General features: G+C 40.6%; 1 pseudogene; it reads left to right on the top strand.

Moving 5' to 3' along the window:
* The first annotated feature begins 2459 nt into the window (after positions 1 to 2459).
* Positions 2460 to 3853, top strand: LOC143379189 (elongation factor 1-gamma pseudogene; annotated as a pseudogene).
* The last annotated feature ends 17399 nt before the right edge of the window (positions 3854 to 21252 follow it).

Below are 21252 nucleotides of genomic sequence, written 5' to 3'. Positions count from 1 at the left end.
GAGCCAAAGCCTTGAACCAGCCACGCTGATCAACCCCAGCAAGAACTGTGACCACCAAGTAATGGAGGAGCAGGAGTGAAGAGAAGAGACCCAGCAGAGGAATTAAACCAAGCTGGTGGCACCTCTATGCCATGAAGCTGTGTGTCCCTGTGGGTTCTCTACAGACTTCAGAAAGCCAGACACAGTATCCCCTGTGTGAACAACATGTTTTTTAAAAGTCATGACAACTCAAGACACGTGTATTTCTGTGTGTGTAGCACGTTGTAGACAGCATATTAGAACATCTGTGGACTTCAGCTCGATCACCGGCAAACATCAGGCAGACATTGGGAGGGTTTGTGAGTTTAGCCTTCCTTGAAGCTCCCTATTAATTTACAAGACTATTTTTATAAATCTACACAGTTCAGATGTATTTGAATTGGCATAATTTTCCAATCATTACATTATCTCTTTTAGGTTTTAAGATTTTGAATAGTTCCTCCTTGCCTGACTTCGGAGTTTCTGCATTCTGATCCAGAGGCTGCTCTGGTTTGGACCTTTTCTGATAGCCACTCTGCATTCTTTAAATTCTTTATCTAAGGTAAATTGAACTTTTCTAAGGCAGCTGTAGGTGAAATGTCACTTAAGTCAAATTGCTCAGTCTAAATTCCATAACTCTTGTGCCATACGCTCTGCAATCTCTTCTTTCCCCCAAGCAATAGGTGCTCATCTTCCTCCAACGCCTTCCTCTTTACCTCATGGCCAGGGTATTTACTCCAGGGCTTTGGACAAACCAGTCCAGACAGGGCCCAGGAGGACTGGTCTCAATTACAGGGAGCAGAGTTAGCACAGCAAGCCTAAGAAAAGGAATACTCATGAATCAGATTCCCTTTCTCAAGTTATTTTCTATTGGTTGGAGATAGAACACCATCATAGCAATAAAATCTAGCTATAAACACATAAAATAATACATTATATTCAAGTTATTTTATAGCTTACCAATAGCTATATAGCTTGTATAGGACATTTCACCCAACATTTCTATAACTGAAACTTTTAACTGAAGATAAATTCAGGATTGTTTCGACTAGATTACCTGTCTTGAAGATAAAATATTCAACTTGTACCTACACAGAAGCAATAAAATAAATTGCTTGACTTTGAACCAAAATGTCTTCCAAGAGAAACCTAGTGAAAATATCCTTGGTGTAAAGGGGACTGACTAAGCTTTGTCAACCTGTATTTCAGACTCACTCTTGAAGTATTTTATCCCCAGGTGAGAACTGTAAAAATCTACATACAAAAAACTACAACTATCCAAATACAAAAAATATCTAAAAGTAAAAAAGGAAAAAGAAAAGACTATTTTGGATTGTTTTTATGTGGAATATTGGATTAATGCAAAATTATGATCTGGATCCTAGAATGGCTAGAGAGATTTATAAAGTCATTGAAGACCACTGTGTGAGACATAATAAGCATATGCTTTTCAAAGTTTCTTCCTTAATCTACAACAACAGCAGCAAAATCACCTTTTCTTCTTGCCATGCATGTCGAGAATATTTTTTTTAATTATTTGTAGTAGGCACCACTTAGAGAAGAGATAATTAACATATGAAAGAGGCCCAACTCCACATTCTGTACCTTGCCAGTACAGTGGCCTAAAGGAGGTCACTAAACTTATCTGAGCTGCTGTATCTTCTTCTGTCTGCATAAATATCCCTGCTGTTCCTGGGAGCATCCGTGAGATAAAGAGATTGAAAACATGAAGGGAAAATAAGGATAATAGAATGTTACACTTTATTCCTAAAAATCTCCATGCCCTATTTAGAGAAATGAAATCAATATTGGAAGAATGAACAGAAGTCTTTCCTTTGAGCTATTTAGTGCCATAGAATCTTTTCTTAGTTAGAACTGATGAGAACTCCCATAGATTACAGACAGGAGATAATTCTTAGTATCGGCTAAGAGCTCCATTGTGACCTGATTTCTCCTCCCATGACAACGGCAGGGTTTACCACCAGGACTCCTTCCTTTTCATCTAGACCTCTTTCTTCCAAGGATCATGGGCTATGGCTTTTGCTTGAGCTTGCACGTTTGACCACCTATCTAATCAGGGTAGCTCTCAGTATGACATCATCCCTTGATGAAGAGAAGAGAAGAGAAGAATATCCCAGAAACCAAATCAGATTAAACAAACACTGGGTAACATCCCTCCTCTTTAAACAAAGGCCACACAAAAGAAATGGTGTTGTTACCAAGACAAGTAACACCAGGCCCATTTGTCAGAAGAAAAAGTCAGATGCTACATGTGATTCCCACAACATGATTATTCTCCATTGAAATGTTATTTTTTTCTCTTTAAGTCTTAATGGCACAATTAAGGGTCTTATAATTTTTAAATTAAACAAAACAGTGTGTTTATTTTAATGGACCACAAATACATCAAGAAGCAAAGCTGCTTTCTCTGCGGAATCACCATGGCGGCTGGGACCCTGTACACATACCCTGAAAACTAGAGGGCCTTTAAGGCCCTCATCGCTGCTCAGTACAGTGGGGCTCAGGTCCACGTGCTCTCCACACCACCCCATTTCCATTTTGGCCAAACCAACCGTACCCCTGAATTTCTCCGCAAATTTCCTGCTGGCAAGTTTCCAGCATTTGAGGGTGATGATGGATTCTGTGTGTTTGAGAGCAATGCCATCGCCTACTATGTGAGCAATGAGGAGCTGCGGGGAAGTACTCCAGAGGCAGCAGCCCAGGTGGTGCAGTGGGTGAGCTTTGCTGATAGTGACATAGTGCCCCCAGCCAGTACCTGGGTGTTCCCTACCTTGGGCATCGCACCAAAACAAACAGGCCACTGAAAATGCAAAAGAGGAGGTGAGGCGAATTCTGGGGCTGCTGGATGCTCACTTGAAGACGAGGACTTTTCTTGTGGGCGAACGAGTGACACTGGCTGATATCACAGTCATCTGCACCCTGTTGTGGCTCTATAAACAGGTCTTGGAACCTTCTTTTCGCCAGGCCTTTCCCAATACCAATCGCTGGTTCCTTACCTGCATTAACAGCCCCAGTTCCGGGCTATCTTGGGTGAGGTGAAACTGTGTGAGAAGATGGCTCAGTTTGATGCTAAGAAGTTTGCAGAGAGCCAGCCTAAAAAGGACACCCCACGGAAAGAAAAGGGTTCGAGGGAAGAGAAGCAGAAGCCCCAGGCAGAGTGGAAAGAAGAAAAAAAGGCAGCTGCCTCAGCTTCAAAGGAGGAGATGGATGAATGTGAGCAGGCACTGGCTGCTGAGCCCAAGGCCAAGGACCCCTTTGCTCACCTGCCTAAGAGTACCTTTGTGTTGGATGAATTTAAACGCAAATACTCCAATGAGGACACACTCTCTGTGGCCCTGCCATATTTTTGGGAGCACTTTGATAAGGATGGTTGGTCCTTGTGGTACGCTGAGTACCGCTTTCCTGAAGAGCTCACCCAGACCTTCATGAGTTGCAACCTCATCACTGGAATGTTTCAGCGATTGGACAAGCTGAGGAAGAACGCCTTTGCCAGTGTCATCCTCTTTGGAACCAACAATAGCAGCTCCATTTCTGGAGTCTGGGTCTTCCGAGGCCAGAAACTTGCCTTTCCGCTGAGTCCAGATTGGCAAGTGGGCTACGAGTCATACACATGGCGCAAACTAGATCCTGGCAGCGAGGAGACCCAGACCCTGGTTCGAGAGTACTTTTCCTGGGAAGGGGCCTTCCAGCATGTGGGCAAAGCCTTCAATCAGGGCAAGATCTTCAAGTGAACATCTCTTGCCATCACCTAGCTGCCTGCACCTGCCCTTCAGGGAGATGGGGGTCATTAAAGGAAACTGAACATTGAAAAAATAAAAAAATAAAAAAGAAGCAAAGCTGCTTCTCAAAAACTAAAGATGCACAATGAATTTAAAAATAACATACCAGGAGCATGAGGATGCATGGGAGGAATTCACATAACTCCATATCAGAGGCAGAGATAATCTGATATGTGCAGAGGAAAACAATGCTTCCCTTCCTCTTTTTAGGCAAACAAAAGCTTCATACATATTTATTTAATTTTGTCAATTTACATTTTTCCTTATCAGACTCAAGTCCAAAGGTCAGAGAGGGCAGTCTCCAAAACTGACAGCTAGGTGACCTGCAAGGATTCTTCAGGAAAGGAAGTCATCCTTAGATCCTTTAAATGGAATTCATAAAATACATGCAAATTTTTGTAAAGTACCAAAGTTGCTGAAGACATCACAAAATTGCACAGCTGGTCATCTTCCCAAATATCATAAGCTAATATCATGCTTAGAATAAGATTCTGTAGCAATTTATCTGCATGTGTCAACTCATTCGTCACACTACTAAATATACCGCTGACTTATGTGCTTCCTTACTCTGAGTGCCTGTGGGTTCCATTGTGATCATTCAGAAAGGAAGCTGATTTAAAAAGACATATTAGCATTCATATGTTACAGGATTCCAATGCATTGTTGGGGAAGGCTCCCAAAATCATCCATGAGGAAAATAAATTATATTTTTTTCATATATGTTGTAAAACTTTTATTTAACAAATCCCCCACAGTAGCATTTAAAATAATACATTTCAAAGGGAATCATTGCAGCATTTCATTGAAAATGAACTCTCCTGTTGACTGAGGATCTGCAGACAGCAGGATCTCTACCAGGCCTATGATTGAGTCAAATCAAAACATTGTTCTTTAGACAGGAATCCAGTATCTTATGGTTATCTAGTTATATGATCTTTATCCTAAAATTGAAAGAAAAATAATTCTTCTGGCCCACGTAAGTTTGTCGGAATAACTTGAGGATTTATGGTTATTTTAAATGGGACTACTAAGTGCCAACATTTATGAAAAGTATAATGGTTTATAATGAAAATCTCCTGTCTTTTCAAAGATATAATTTATTAGACTCCATATGCTTAGTACTCAAAAAAAATTTTTTTTTAAGTAATGTCATTTTGCTGAGAGAGAAACTAGGAAGGTTTAAAAAAAAAAGTGTTGTTTCCGCTCAATCTGTCATGGATTAATGAAGCAGGCACATACACAATACCAGCCACTCACCTGCAGGAGGAGAACACAAACAGCCCCAGGAGCCCTGGAAGCTCTGAGCTGGAGGCTCCTACCCTCCTTGCCCAGAATTTGCAGTGACATCCCCACTCCCTACAATGCTTCAAACTGGTCTTACAGATTTGCATTTTCAAAAATTTGAAGGACCTTAACCTCAGCAGCAAAAATGGGTTGCATTATGTAAGGCAGGGACTTGCAGCCCTGGTACCCAAGGACAGGGAATTTCTCATCACAGAAGCCTCACTGTGTAGAAGGCGTCCCAGCTGCCAGCAGCTTCCATGATAAGGTCTCAGATCCTGCGTGCAGGTCAAAATCAAAACTTTTTCTATCTAACTTACACCAAATTGAATTTTCTTAAAGGTTGTTGTGTGTGAGCAAGGAAAGACAGCAATAATCATGAGAATATCTGATGAATCTTATTATGTCCCTGGCACTATCTGGAACGAACACACACGCACACTCACATGCACACGCGCGTCCCTTTATGGAATAAAGCAGGGCTCTTGTTGAAGTTGGAAATAATTATTAAAGAGGAGAGGAGAACTCTAGTCAGTAAAAGCTGAGTTCCTGAATTTTGTGTGTTGTGAAAACTGTGGCTTCACCCACAGAAGAAAGAGAGACCCCGTGGACGCTGAAGAAGGCAGGTGCCTGTACTAGATAGATCCTTAGTCCCAGACCCCAGTCCTCAGGTGCTGACACTGCTTCCTGTCCTAAGGTTTGGTATCTTCCAATACAAACTCCTTAGCGTCAGTTTGTTTAACATCGTTTGAACGATTTCTTGCCTTTGCTACTGAAACCCCAGGCTAAACCCAAAGGACAAAATGATTTCCCCACTTGAAAAGCTATGGCCAGGCATTACCAGAGCTATTCAGGATGTTCTCCTTTGAGAGTGGAACTCTGTGTAGAAGCTGTGGCTCTCACTCATTGTAATACTTTCTCCATCTTCCAGGGAGATGCTGATGCTGGGAGTTCAAAATGCTGATTGGAGCTGCAACTTCTGAGGCTTACTTGTTCTGAGCAAGGCTTACTGGAGAATTCAGGGAGAACACCAGCATTGCAGAAAATTCTGTGTTAAACTAATAGCAGCCTCTGCCCTCCAAAGATAAAGAAGTTCTTATGCATACTTACATCATAATTGACTCCTGTCAACCTTAAAAGTGCAAAACCACTGTTTTCCATCTGCTTATTCCTCCCACTGAGCGGTGCCCTGCTTGCTATCCTGTTGCTCTTAAAGTTTATACCATGATGGAGTCAAGTTTCCAAGATAACAGTCATTTTGATTGAACTTGGGGTCTCCTCAGTGCAAAGATTTTCCTTGAACTCACATAATGATATATCAAGATAATATAAATATAGGTAGATACAATTAATAATTCTTCTTAGTACATTGTCAACAAAGCTTTGAGTTCAATAATCTTATTATGTTCAGAAAATTGGAAGTAATAGAGACAGATCCATTTAACTTTCTGTTAGGGCAGCCTTTTTATCACCATGAGATGAATTAATCCAGCATTTACCTTAAATATCTTTGACCATCTCTCTCTGACCTTCCATCAAGTCTCAAAACCTGTCCAGTTCCACCAGTCCACAAAGGTCCTTGCTACTTTCTACATTTAAATTTCAAATTATGAAGTACATATTGTTCAGGGATAATAATGGGCTATGAAATAGATTTATTCTGAAAACAAAAGCATTTGAAAACACTCTTCACTCCAAGAGAAGTGTTGGTACTAATCATGAAAAAGTATGTAAGCAATTACATAAAAAATATGCCTGATAAATTCTAGAATGTTTCTATACTGGTCCTTTGGGAACTAAAATATATTGTGTCCTGGTTCCATGTAAGAGTGAGTTGACCTAAGGATGGGTGTCTAATTCCCTGACCACCTGAAAAATTCCATTAATCTGTATCCTTTTTCTGAGCAGTGGAATCTGTTACCTTATGATATTTCTACAGGAGACATCCCCTAATTTCTGTGGGAAGCAATTACTTTTTATTTACAGAAACCTTGAGGTCAGTGGCAAACGGAGATGGTAAATAATAAAGTTCCTGAGGATTTAGCATCAAGGAGGTTGGATTACAGGGATCACACTGCAGGCTTTATCCTCATTCCTGTCTGGTGATAGGAGGAGACATTCAGAATGGGACACTATGTCACAGTGTCCACAGTCGGCGTGTTGTTCTAGCTGGTGAGGAAGCTTGGCTGAAAGGTAGGACTATGCTTAATAACAAAATAGGTGAGCACTTCACTCAGGTCAGAAGTCTGTCCAAGGTGCATTTCCCCTCTGGCTTATTTGAGCTATTTTTTTCCTTATGTGCTTCCTTGAAAACAGGATTCTTCAGAGACAGACTGAGGGCTTTTTCTTCTCAAAAGAAAATAGTGTGAAATGTGCTGGTGAAATTAAGGTACCAGAGAATAGAGGACACGCAAGCTGCTTCCTCCTGTAAAACTCACGTTTGTGTGAGAATATGGAGAAACTGGAACTCTTATGTCCTGTGGAGTGTAAAGTGGCATAGCCACCGTAGAAAGCACAATGGCAGTTCCTCAGAAAATTAAGCACAGGATTATATTAAATGCAGAAACTCTACTTCTGGGTACATACACAAAAGAATTGAAAGCAGGGTCTTGAAGAGGTGCTGTACACCCAGGTTCACAGCAACGTTATTTACAATAGCCCAAGGGTGCAAGTGCCCCCCAAAGGAGGCATGGATAAGCAAAATGTGGGACTACTCATAAAGAAATATTACTCAATCTTCAAAAAAAGGGGAACACAATAGTAAGTGAAAAACATTACAGTAAATAAAATAGACGTCTCACAAAAGACAAATACTGTATGATTTCACTGAAATGAGTTATATAGGGTAGTTCAAAATCAGAGAAAATAGAATGGTGTTGCCAGGGGTTGGGTGGAGGAAGAAGCAAGGGTATATTGCTTAATAGGTACAGAGTTTCAGTTCTGCAAGATAAGAAAGGTGATGGGGTAGACGGTAGTGATGGTCGCTCCGCACCATAGATAAGTTTGACACCAGTGAGCAGTACAACTGAAATGGTTGATAGTAAATTTTTTGATATGCGTACATTCAAGCAATAGAAATAAGATTTTTAAAAAGCTAACATCAAAAACTTAAATGTACAACTGAACAAATAAATGAACCTCTAGTGGTGATATACTCATAAGCTGAGGCATAAGACACAGTCTAGCAAAGTGTACTTCAGCAGGAAATTCTATTTCAGTGTTTATCTTCCAATAGAAAATGAATCTAGGTTCATAAGTGAAACTTTCTCGCAAGCTAATCTATGGGAGATGCGTTTATGTTGGCAGTCAGAAACATCCTGCATAAAGCTTAATTATAATTAGCAAATACTGATCCCCCACCTGACGTGCATGCCACATCAAGATGTAGCACCTGCCACTTAGATAGATCTGAGTGGACCATTCCCATTGCTAATAATAATAACAATGCCTGATTATTTGAGTGCTGCTATGCAGCTCTCTTGGACAACCTCACTGTAGCAAATACTTGATAAAATTGTAAGGATAAAATTGTAAGGATCCAAACAATTCATGTGAGTAGAAGTGATGGTCACTTTATAGAGGAGGAAGATCACCCATCCTGGAATACTGGGTAAGTCATTAACTTCTGGAGCTTTAGTATATGCTCACTGGAAACAGAAATAATAAGTGCTTTATATTCAACCATGAGCTCATAGTTCCGCACCTTGATGTCAATCTGTTGACTTCAAAAGCCACACCATTTAATTTGAGGGTGAAGTGCATAACACGGTATTAATTGGGCCATTTCAAAATATATTGCCCAATTATTTGGCATTTCTTCCACTGTGAGGTGGGGGGGATCCAAGATTTTTCTCCTTGACCCCAAGTGAATGTGCAATTGCTTCAACTAACAGATTATGCTGGACATGACTCTGCAAGACATCTGAAGTTGGGTCCGTGTTTCAGTCAGCTTTTTCACCACTGTGACTAACATACCCCACAAGAGAAACTTAGAGAAGGAAAAGTTTACTTTAGCTCACAGTAGTACAGGCCTCAGTCCATAGATGGCCAGTTCCATTTCCCACCATGCTCAAAGTGAAGCAGCACATGGAGGAGAAAGGGCCTAGCAGAGGAAAGCTGCTCAGTTTGTGATGGGGTCAAGCAGCAGAGAGAGAGAGTAGAAAGGGGCTGCAGGGAAGATGCACCTCCTGGGGCTTGTACCCAGTGACTGACCACCTCCAGTAACACCCCAACTGCTGTCCACTCAGTCAGTTCATTCAAACTAGAAAGGAATGATCAGGTTACAGCTCTCACAATCTCACAGATCATTTTACTACTGAATATTCCTGCATTTCGACAGGAGCTCTGGGGGGACAACTCATATCTAAACCACAGCAGTCAGAGAAGGTGGTACAGACTGTAGGGGACTTGTTTGAGGACAGAATGCAAGCGAGCTAACTGCATGTAATCAGCCCAGCAACCCTGACACTGGCATTCTGGAAGGTCACCACAGGTGCTCCAGTTGACAGACACAGCTAAGCTCTCAGCCATCATACAGCACCAAATATTTGCCATATGACTGAGCCATCTTGAACACCAGTCCTGGCTGACATCTGACTGCAATTACATGAGAGATTCCCAATTAAGAACCATGCACATGCGCCTTTCCCAAGTACCAGATCCATGAAATCATAAGAAAAAAATAGAACTGTTTTAAGTTATAAAATTGTGTGTGGGGGGTGCATTTAACATATTACACACTGTGTTATCCCATTTAGTCCACTATCACACAATACCATTAAACAAGGAGCTTATGAACAATAGGAATTTATTTCTCACAGTTCTTCAGACTGGCAGCCCAAGGTTCAGGTGTTGGCAGATGCCGGGTCGGGGGAAAGCTCACTTCCTGTTTCATAGATGGCACCTACTCTGTTTCCCCACATGGCAGAAGGAGTGAAGCAGCTCCCCGTGGCCTCTTTTATAAGAAATGTAACTCCATTCATGAGGGTTCTACCCTGTGACTTAACCACCTCCTATAGTCCCTACTTCCTAAAACCACCACCTTAGTGGTAACATTTTAACATGTAAATTTTGGAGGGACACAGCATCCAGACCAGTGATCTTAGCAGTAGTGACCAGGATGCTGTAGCAGCAAAAACATGGAGAACACAGGTATGCAGCCAACTTCTTCCTTAACTTCCATGACTCCCCATGCCACTGGTAATATCCCACTTCCTGGGATCTCTTTTAAAGAAACTTGGAGATTTGGAAGGAAAAAAAAAAAAAAAACAAACAGGTGAAGGTAACAGGTAGGAACTATTCCTAGAAAGTGTCAACATAACCCTGTTTTAATTCTGCAGGCACAAGTCCTTGTGAGGCATCGCTGTCAAAGTCATCTGCTGCAGGGTCGGGTTTTTCTTCTTGTCCCAGCCGTGACAGTTTGGGGCTACATTCTCAAAGTGGAATAACGTGAAGTCATTTAAATTGTCTGAGTGCATTAGCTGGCAGATGCTCAAGCCCCTACACAGATGTGCCTTTTACCACGTGACTAACACTGCATGGAAGTGAAGACACAAGTACCAAAAACCAGAGTAGTAGATTCTTTTGAAAGAGGCTCCCCATCCCCCCACCCCCAGCATGTTTGCAGAGCCAGAAAACAAAAAGAACACTTCTATTCATTTGTAGCATGTGTGACCCTGTCACAGCAACAGAAAAGGCCTAGTTACCAGGGATTTCTTTCTCATAGAACATCCATGTGTATCATAGATATGTTATACCAAAATCCATATCAAAAAATATCTGTGTTTAATGTCTACAAGATTGAAGAATATTTGCCTTCAGAAGCCTCTAATATTCTATGCATTAAAAGTAAATCTAATCAGGGCTGGGGTTATGGCTCAGCAGTACAGCGCTCTCCTAGCACATGGGAGGTGCTGGGTTTGATCCTCAGCATGACATAAAAATAAGTAAATAAAATAAAGGTATTGTGTCCAACTACAACAAACAAAAAAAAAATTAAGTAAATCTAATCATAGTGGGGTTTTTTTAACTTCTTAATTTTATTTTCTTTAATTAACATATAATTGTACATATTTATGAGGGAGCATGTGATCTTTTAATACATGTATACAATGAGTACAGATCAAATCATGATAATCAATATATCTATCATCTGAAACATTTGTCATTTTGTGTTGAAACTATTCAAAATCTTCTAGCTGCTTTGAAATATAGTGTTTCAAGTGAACCTGTCCAATAGGACCAAGGGAAATGGTTGAAGTTTGCATAATAATAGGGGCCAGGGGGGCAGGGCTCATTTTGGAAGCTCCTGATGTATCTTGGGCAGGTGGGGAGGAGATAGGAACATATGAGAGACCAGATACAATGGGGCATAGAAGTCAGGCTCCTGGGGTTGGGAGTCAATCACCTTAAGCTTGGATTCAGATTTGGGAAAGATTTATCTAACTTCTCTAAGCCCAGTTTTCCTTCACAGACAAAGTGGGAAAAAGAACAGATAAGAGGAGAAGTTCTTTTAATTCCAAAGCAGTGGAATTTCTGTCTAACCAATGAGTCAAGATGATGTTGCGTTGTTTGGAGGACCACTGTGATGTGTGCGCTTCCAATTGCTTAAAATGTGGAACAAACAAACAGTGCTGAAAGATTGGTAAAATTAGAATTGTATGTCCACTTCAAAACACAGGCAATGTTAGTGCAGATCAACATAGCTTTTTTGAAGGTAATTGGACAAAATATATCAAAAGCCTCAAAAAGCATGTCCTATAATCCAGCATTTCTAATCTCTGCTTTCCTCCTATTAGCAATGGGAATACTTATTATAGACTGAGTACTCATTTATACAGTGGTTTATTATGTGGCCCTTGTAATTAAACAGATATTTATTCACTAATACAGAAAAATATATAATTTATTTTTAAAAGTTTTTTTAAATTATCAATGGATCTTTATTTTATTTATTTATATATAGTGCTGAGAATCGAACCCAGTGCCTCCCACATGCTAGGCAAGCACTCTACTACTGAGCCACAACCCTAGCCCATGTAATGTATTCTTTTCTTTTCTTTTCTTTTGTTTTTAAATAGAAAGAGAGAAAGAATTTTAATATTTATTTCTTTTTTAGTTTTCAGCAGACACAACATCTTTGTTTGTACGTGGTGCTGAGGATCGAACCCGGGCCGTACGCACGCCAGGCAAGCAGGCTACCACTTGAGCCACATCCCCAGCCCCATGTAATGTATTCTTAAAGGAAATAAAGCTAATTGTCAAACAGTATGGTGGGCATTATTCTATCTTGATAGGCTAAAGATATCTGCTGAAGTAAATACACAATACATAGATGAAAACTTAGATGGCTATATGCAGTGAAATGTTAGCAAGTGCTCAGAGTTTCCACTAGTTCTATACATCATGCTGTCTATTAGAGAAAGGTCTGGTGCTCCTCCTTCCCCAGGCAGCCTCAAGTCCCAGGAGTTCCACCTGACCTGCCCTCAACCAGGTGCTCCTCTCCATGACCAGCTTGACATCTTGATATCAATTATCTCTAGCTTGTGTGATTGTAATTTGTATTATCTTCCCTTGGCTCATCTATATTTTTAATTTTTTTCTATACTGGACAAGAATTATCATATAATGTTTTTAAAAACTGAGTTCTAAAATATCTTACATTACCCAGAAACCTCCATCCATCCCTCCCCATCTCACCCCCAACATACATTCAGAGTCATCAGTTTCAGGTTGAGGGGGCTTGGCAAAATGCCTCCAAGGAAATCTTACCATTTGCTATTAATTTGAGATCTGTCTGGTAGTTGGTTACCATCTGCTAAAATGATCTAAACAACACAGAATTAGAAAAAATGAGGATCACCCAAAGGTGGAGAGAAATGAGAAATGAGAAAAAAAAAAAAAAAGTCAAGAATTACAAGACATTTCCATTCCTACTGAATAAAAATATTTGGCTGAATTATATTTTATTTATTCCTGTGCTTCTCTGAATTCCTTCATGCAAAATGGTCCCCATTTGTCTGTTGTTGTTTATGGCTAGAAAGGTACTACTATATTTCTTTTGGCCCTCAACCACATAGGATACATGGTGTCTGTGATTACTGCCTGAAAAGCATATGTCTCTCTTGTTGGAAATGCAAACATAGTGATGAGACTAACAAGAAGATGGAGAGATGAAATAACCTTCAGAAACACATACCCTCAGGTTTTCACACAATACTAACTTCAGTCAATACATGATATATGTATGTGCATGTCCTTCCAAAAATCTAAACATGCACTGTCAAGACAACAAGAATAAATTCCTAGGATTTCCATCCACAGCTCTGTCTTTCAATAGCATCAGCTTTTCCCATCTGTAACAAACTACCTCAAAACTTAGTGGCTTAAAACAAAAAAAGTTATATGATCTCACAGTTTCTATGGGTCAAGAATGCCCATAGATTGCAGGAATTCCCAGTGCAGCTCAGCTGGGAAGAGAGACTCAGGATCTCTCCTGAGATTGAGCACAAGATGCTGGATGAGATCACAGTTCTCCAAAGGCTCGCCTGGGGCTGCGGGACTCACCAATTCACCGCAGACATCTCATGTGGCTCTGCAAGAGGCCTCCATTCTTGGGGCTGCTTGAGTGTCCTCCCAGGATGGCAGCTGACCTCCCTCAGAGTGAGTAATTCTGAGCCTGTAATAAAAGGAGAAACCATATGCTTCTAGGCAGGTCCAACACACACCTGTAAGCACTTTATCTCTTTCTACTCACTAGAAGGAGTCACAGCGCCCAGCCTACACACAAATGGAGGGAACTAGGCTCCATACTTTAAAGGAAAGATGACAGCAGAATGTGTGGCTATGTTCCCAACCATGTCTGAAACGTGAATATATGCCTCTTACTTCTCATTTAGGATTATGTTGAAGAGTAGTTTTCTTTTATTTAACTCAAGAGAGTATAGGTTTTCCCCAGAGGCCAAAAGAACTCAAGCGTATTACACTGTCTGAACCACAGAGACTTTAAGAAAGTAAGCGAATTTCAGTCTGTTTCAAAACCCACTAAAACCAATAAAGTTGGGTGGTACAGCCAGAGCTTGGTCACAATTAAGTATATTATTCCTGCAGTAGGTTATCTCTGGCAGCCTGCATCCATCATCCCGGATGTCCACATTCCACTGAGAAACAGGTCACCGAGAGTTGAAGGCAAGGTAGAGAAGAAAGATGGACCCCTAAGAACCCCATGAGAAGACTAGGCCACTATATTCAAAAGCAAATTTTGTTCCTGTTATCCTCCTTTCTTCCTTTTTATGCTATTAGAGGACCAGGAGGATATAAATGCAGAGTGAAGGATTATGTAAAGCAGGCCTGCCAGTCCAGTAATAGCAGCTCTTGAAAGAGAAGTCACAGAACACAATGAAAAACCCAGCCTTGCCTGTGTGAACTGGAGGACTCTTCACAGCCTTTCCTCTAGCCACCCACCCACAGACCCAGCGCTATTGCCATGATCATGAAAGGTGGTGGGAGAAGATCGATGCTGTGGGGGATATTATTTTGATATCAGCACTAACCCTCGAATGAAGATGATTAGCCAGCAACATGGAAAGCAGCCCAGCACACTGGATTTTAAGTGCTTATGAAACCCTTTTTATTGTTGTCTAAAATATGAATAAAATGACTTTTTGTAGTGCTCTGCATCATCATGGGCAGGAGAGGTCTATGCCTGTGTAATTCCTGAAGCAGGTATGATCACCCAACTGCCTCTGAAAATGATAAGCCAGTATCAGTCCCCTTTGTCAATGAAAAACTCAAGTCCCCAGGACTTCTGAAAAAGATATAAGAATGCTGGTTCTTATATCTCTAAGTTTTAGATTTGGTGAGAAACAGGTTTTTTAAAATTAATTTCTGCAAGTGAATTTATTATAACATGCAGCAGTAATTTCACTTGAGGAATCTGAATACACACTACAAGGTAGCGCTTCAACTAGGTCAGAATTTGGAGAAAGATAGCTTTCTTGAATTAGATCCCTCCTGTTGTAATGCTGTTCAGCCCTCTTAAAGTGATACAGGATGTTGGTAGAGAATTATTGCAGAAATAAGAAGTGCCAGTATTAGAGAGGTATGTATGAACACAGTGGACACAGTACCAAAGGTATAGAGGATTCTATGTGTATCCTAATGGTCAGCTACATAATGGCCATGTGACTACACAAGGAAATGACAGTGTTAACTGGCAGAACCATGCCCTACCATAGTCAAGTGTCCTGTAGGATCTAAGTTCATGCCATTACCTCAATCTGCAGTTTCCCTGAGAAGAGGGACCAAATGTAACTTTGTTTTTATTAACAGCATTTACCAAGAGACCATGCATATCATAAATACTTACATGTTTACTGTGTTAAAAAATAGTTGCCTGCATTGAGAAGCTGCCCCAGAGTTGCTCATGTTCTCAGACTTCCCAAATTTCTGTGACTTTTGCTTATTTAAAAATTCTCAATGCATATTTCCTGATAAATCAATGTGAATGGCTTTTTCTTTCCTCCTGGGCTAAGAAAAAGTGATGAGATTTTTCTACATGCTTCCAATTACCATTTACATCAACAAGTGAATCTTGTTGTTAAAAGTACATAATCACTGAGAAGGTCCAAACCATTGGCCTTTGTGACTTGGATTCGAACTCTAGTTATTTTTACATTAAGAAAAAAAGTCAGATTCCTAGGATTTTTTTTTTAAGTCTGTTAGTTGTACATTTTTAACTAGGACTTTACTCAGCTGACCAGTGGGTGTGTTGCCAGCTCCAGTCTGAGCACAGATGGTTTAGAGTAGGAAATGCATGGTGTCCTTAGGAAGAGCATGCATGTGACACCTGGAGATGAGAGGGCATCATTTCTGATGAGTGGTGTCCTGGTGGGAAGGTCACCCCAATTGAGGATAGTCAGCTGAAAGATAAGCTAAGGCCTAGAGGTGGAGGTGCATGCAGGAAGACACTTCTAGTGGCCAGGTTCAGAGAGTGGTAACCATGGCGGGGCTGCTTGAAGGCCAAAATCCCCCAGGTTTTCATTGGAACTTTGGGCCACGGCATTTCCTGCGGTGCCTCCCAATGCTATCATCAGTGTATTAAAGGCTTCCTTTCCCACAGACAAGAAGCTGTTCTAAGTGAGAGGATGATGAGCCTTAGGGAACTGATTCCTAACCACTCAGAGCTCACCCCTCTCTCTTGCACAAAGGTGTCTCCAAATAGGTGATTTTTGACATTCAACAAAACTGATGACAAAGACATAGCAGCTGGCTGCTGAGTGGTGCAATGAACCCCGCACCCCAAATTACATAGTAGTTGAGTCTCTGGGGTGGATCACATCCTCAGGGACACGTCCAAGTTCACAGCTGTACTTACGCTCTTTAGAGCTATGACTTTCAACCCAGCCCTGCTAAAGAGTTACCCACCGGGGAAAAAAAACCCCGAACACATTACTGCTTTAGAGAATTTTTTAAAAATGTCTTTCACAGTAGTAATAGTAACAACTCTCTCCTAGGGCCATTCTTCACTTTCACTCCTCTATTGCTTCCACTTATTAGTATTTTCTCTCTGAGAATTTCAGTTTCTTATAAAGAGGATGTTTGCTTAAGTTTGCTGCTCTTGGCTACTGTTCCACATTGGAAAGTTCTTCTAAAATTGATGAGACTTGCAGAGTGATTTTTAAATGCCCAAGACCCCTAGAATATCATTCAAAATTCTAAATTTGGAGCCCCATCTGGATGCTCATCAGCTTCTGAGGTGTAAGGGGTGTCAGCTAACAGGTGATTAGATTGAGTGCATGCCTGGAAAAGCCATAATTTAGTACTTTATTCCAATGCCCATTCCCAGAACTATGAGGAAGGCTTATGTACCCTGCTAGAAATAGTACTAAGAGATACTTAATAATGAACACTGATGAATCCTGTCGAAATGATATGTTTTTCTATGCATTTGTTGACATATTTGTGTTTACTCTGAAAGAGCAAAACAACTTTACATCAGTAAGTATTTAATTTACTCTTTGAGCAAAATAAGTTATGTAACTAGCTATAAAGAATGCAAAAGCAATTTGCAAAAATGAAATTGCTTTAAGGAGTAAATGTAGAGACTGATGCTATTAAGATTATCATCAAAATTCAATTAAATTTTGACTAGTTTTTAGTTATGAAAAGGGAACACATGCAGAAGAGAAATGCTAGCCAACTGTTAAATATTAATTAGTGGAAGCAACGTTTAGTGGTTTAGCCCTGAAAGTTGATAAAGCATTTCGAATAAACTTTTAGTGAAAGCGAATTTAAAAACTACCTGGAGTTTCATTTAGCAAGTCTTGAGAATTCGGCCTCTTTCACATGTGAAAGTTAAAGCATTTTTTTTCTGTTGTGTGCTAAAAGTTCCCCCTCCCCTCCTTCTTCCCCCTTGTTGAAATCGTTACTTTCACCCATATATGGTTCCAAAAATATAAACCATCTTAGAGTGACTGTCAAAATTATTCACTTTTGGCCTAGAGCTAATTTTGGATTTTTCACTCCTAACGATATCTTCTGGGAAAGTTTTAAGTGAACATAGGCTTGCAATGTACATGTTGAATCCATGGAGCATTCTCTAAAGGAAACTATATACATGAGGTTTTTCTGGAACATCTGTTTGTCAAAAAGCTGCTCATAGCTATTCAGAGACGCATTTTTCATCTGTGTGTGGGTACTAGAGAACTTTGAACACCCTTACTAATTTGGAAGCAAGGCAATATCTTTTGGATGACATCACCTTCCACTCCCCTGTACTGGGAACTCAGTGTCCTCTGAACTGAAAGTCTGGACTGAGTGCCAAAGGTTTTTTCACCTGGGAATGTGTTTCCTGTAAACCCAGTTAGCCATGGCATGTGTCACTGATGGATTCTGATAATGATTCAAACCTTTTCAGTTGTAACCTACAACATATTCCTTTGTTTTCTTAGGGCCATGGCCAATGACACCTAGAATAATTGTCACACCTACCATCCTGCCACTGTTCTCACTAGGTTGACCTGTCTTGAAATGGGGAATGACACTGTTTTTCCCTTCAGAATGGCCAATAAAAAGTACTCCAACCCTTGAGAGTAGGAAGGGTCATTGTTAGCTTAACATATGGTGTCCAGGTGCATCACACAGCCAAAGCTCCTCACGCCAGTCCCTGGTTTATCACATAATCCCATGCTAAGGTTCTTAGGGACAGAAGCACTAGATGCTGAACCACAACAGACCCTCTGCAGTAAAAAGGCAAACTGTCACTTGTCAAGCTCACTCTATTGACACAGTTTGATAAAGAAGAAGTGATGTTTTTAAATAAACATCACTTTTTATTTGATGTTTTAAATAAAATGTGATGTTTTTCCTGTCCTATTACAGGATGGTAGGTGCCTGTAGCTGCATGACAGGGAATTTCAGAATTGGTAAACAGTACTTGAAAAAAATAACCTAAAATACTTATAAGATGTTAATCCCCCCAATTTACATTGTGGTTAAGCTGTATTGACAGATTTCTTTCATAAGTTTAATACTTTTTTCTGGGGTTCAAAAATTCATCCTATGCAGAAAACAGATGAGCAGATTAAGAACTACATGCATCCACATGCACAGACATACACAAACATAGACACACACATTACATATACGTACACAGACACACATGGGTAAACACGTGTTGACACACACAGAAAAACTTGCATATATATAAAGAGAGCGAGAGATCTGTATATGTAGAGAGAGACATTGTAGAAAGATCTTCACTCTCTCTCTTCTTCCAATAATTCACATTACTACATAAATCTTATTTCCTCTGGCTTTACAAGTAGAAGCAAAACACTTTCTAAGACATCTCTTTGTTTAAAAATATATTTTAAAAAAGACTGAATGAAAGGTGATTTTTTTTCAGGTTCTTTTATTTTTCCCATTGCTGATCTCCTCACTGAGTAAACTTGGACAAAGACCACAGACAAGCCACTGGCTTGACACACCATGTGCAGCCTGCCCTTTTAGAGCAAGTCAATGCCAAAATAGACAGCAAAGGAAAACTAAATCCAGCTTGAACAATACTGGCCCTAAAATAGCAACAGGGTTTATGACCACAGCAGCAGGAATGGCTGCTAATCATTTGCCAAGATCTTTTATTTTGGTTTGTCACTATTGAGTGACACAGGGGACTTGAAGCCCCTGTGAAGCACACAAGTTCAGAACCCCAAATCAGAAATACCAATAATAGTACATGGAGCAGAAATGCCTTCCCTGGGAAAGCTAATGAGCCAATTGCTCTTGTGATCTTCAGGTGTCGGTAGGAGGTGATTCCTGAGTTTCTGTTGTATGTCAACTCTTACCAGGTCCTTTACGTTCATCTTCTCCTTCTTTCCTCACAAGGATTCCATGAGGTCAGTTTTGGTGTTCTCCTCCTACAGAGGAGGAAACTTAGGTACAGAGAGGCAAGCTGGTCCATGGTCACTCAGCCTGAGAGCTCTCTCTGCCAAGACATGTATCCATGAGTGAACTTGGCTGCAGGGAAATAGTTATGTTGGGGACCCTTATCCAAAGACAGTTGTGCAGCTCAAAATAGAGATCACAAGATCATTCTCAAACAAGCAGTACAGACTCAGGTGCTGCTAACAGGCCAAGGGGGAAGAGGTCTATCAGATAGGGGACGGCTGGAGAGAGGTAGCTGAGAGAGGCATGGTGGGGCTCTGGGGTGAGGAAAAGGCCTCAGTCAGCAAAGACAGTGGAGGCACAGTCCTTCCAAGAAATACACAAAAGGGAAGAAGTGGAGCTGTGTCTAGGAACAGCTAGTCTGTTCCAGACTGGGAAGGATACACTGTAATTTGTATTTACAGGTGATCTCAGAGTAATGGGGTTAAGGCTCTAGAAGGATTTGAGGATCAGAAGCTTACAGCAAAGATTCTAAAGTGAGACTCTAGACTGGGGAATTTTAAAATCTTAAAATGGGAAGTGAAAGTAGCCTGCAGTCATCAATCAATCTATGGCAGGAGGACTATTTCTGGGAGTAAAGAACAGACTGTCAGGGAGAAGGCCTAAAGGGGAAGGAGGAGCTAGAAACTATTGCATGATTGAACTGTTGGTTTCTTTTGGGCAAAACTGGAAATGACCAGCACCAGTTGATACTCAGCCCATAAACTCCTGGTAAACCAAAGCAATGCAGGAGTAGACTTTGGATATTTCCTGTTATCCATGGGACCTATAGACCCAAATTGCTTCTGACTGCTAGGGAGGGACCAAGTCACTCTTGAATTGGTTGAAACCCTGGCATTGGTTCAAACACATTTCAGTATCCCCAGGTTGTGCCTGATTGTCCATGGCCATGGACAAGGTTGCGGACTCATTTCCTGAGGATGGTATTTTTTTCAATAGCTGCAACCCCCTTCCTCAGGAATGTCAAGCTTTATAGAAAACAGGGCATCCCCATCATTTTTGGTAGATACATATCAGCATAGTCTTCCATAATGTTTTTGTAACTGAGTCCAAAGTGGATGCCCAGTTATCAATAAGGGAGTCACAGGAACATAAGACCATGATGCAAGGCTGATGGTTATGGTTGCCACTGATTTGACTATAGTCACACACTACTCATGAAGAATAAAACCCTGGGTTACAAGGACAGGAAAACAGCCGTGCCCATTTTATTCATTCTTTGTAACGGATGGCAAATATTTACTTAGCAATTACACAATGCATATCACCAGATTAGACACTTATGTAGAACTTGGAATCAAACTTAATGCAAATAAGATGCTAATTATTACAACTGGGTGGTGCCTTTATAATTAGACTCTGATGAATTTTTAAGACACATTTGAGGGAGAAACATGGCCAGAATGTCATTCTCTACAAGGATTTTGAAAGAGAAATCATTAAGATCCATATGCTTCCATACAGGCATGGAGATTTCTAAAACTGGGCAAAAGAATGACTTGGATTTTGTCTAAGTTTCCCCATCAGCTGCAGGAAAGTCCCTCTTCTCTTGAATAGGATGCTGTTTCATTCTGACTCTAAGTGGAATATCACACCTGATGAGTCACCAGAGTGGCTTTCCTCAGGTAAGATCTGGAGGATTCCTGAAATGCCTCTCTGTCTCCTGAGAATCTGTCCTAAACCACGTAAACCTCAGACAGCCTGGAAT

This window comes from Callospermophilus lateralis, chromosome 13 (genome assembly GCF_048772815.1).
Source record: "Callospermophilus lateralis isolate mCalLat2 chromosome 13, mCalLat2.hap1, whole genome shotgun sequence".
Taxonomy (NCBI): Eukaryota; Metazoa; Chordata; class Mammalia; order Rodentia; family Sciuridae; genus Callospermophilus; species Callospermophilus lateralis.
This window is presented reverse-complemented; position numbering and strand designations above follow the sequence as displayed.